Raw genomic sequence first — 529 nt, 5'->3', positions numbered from 1 at the left:
AACCTACCCATTATAACATCCAGTAGTCCTTAGTGGGCTGCCTGAAGATCAGGTTGTCTTCAGAGAAAATTCACCTGTGCTCCTTCCAACACTTTGACAAAAGGACCGTATTTCCATAGATTAAACTGCTTCCTATGAGTTGGTATTTTCTGTGTGGAGAACTTTTCAGTATGAGCGTCATGTTATTCAGCCACTGGGAGGTCCTGCCTTCAGAGAAATGGGTTAGTTCAGCAGGCAGACAAGTCCATAGAAAGGGTCACAGCCACTGGGGGGGAAACTCCAGTTCTTCTAGTGCTTTCCCATCACGGCAAGAAGGCATGAAGACAGAGCTGAGGTAGTCACTAGTTAGGGCTGGCAATTTTGGGGCATCACAACCTTTAAGGGATAAGAGATGAATCATGAGGAAACATCTTTCTCTAATTTGGGGGATATAGTTGACTTCAGTACCTACATTGCATAATTATTAGCATAGATATTAGATATATTAGATATATTAGATATATTAGATATATTAGATATATTAGATATA

The sequence above is a fragment of the Centrocercus urophasianus genome, unplaced genomic scaffold (genome assembly GCF_019232065.1).
Source record: "Centrocercus urophasianus isolate 14NV4802_14NV808 unplaced genomic scaffold, USGS_Curo_1.0 seq_12, whole genome shotgun sequence".
Taxonomy (NCBI): domain Eukaryota; kingdom Metazoa; phylum Chordata; class Aves; order Galliformes; family Phasianidae; genus Centrocercus; species Centrocercus urophasianus.
Note: the sequence above shows the minus strand (reverse complement) of the source record.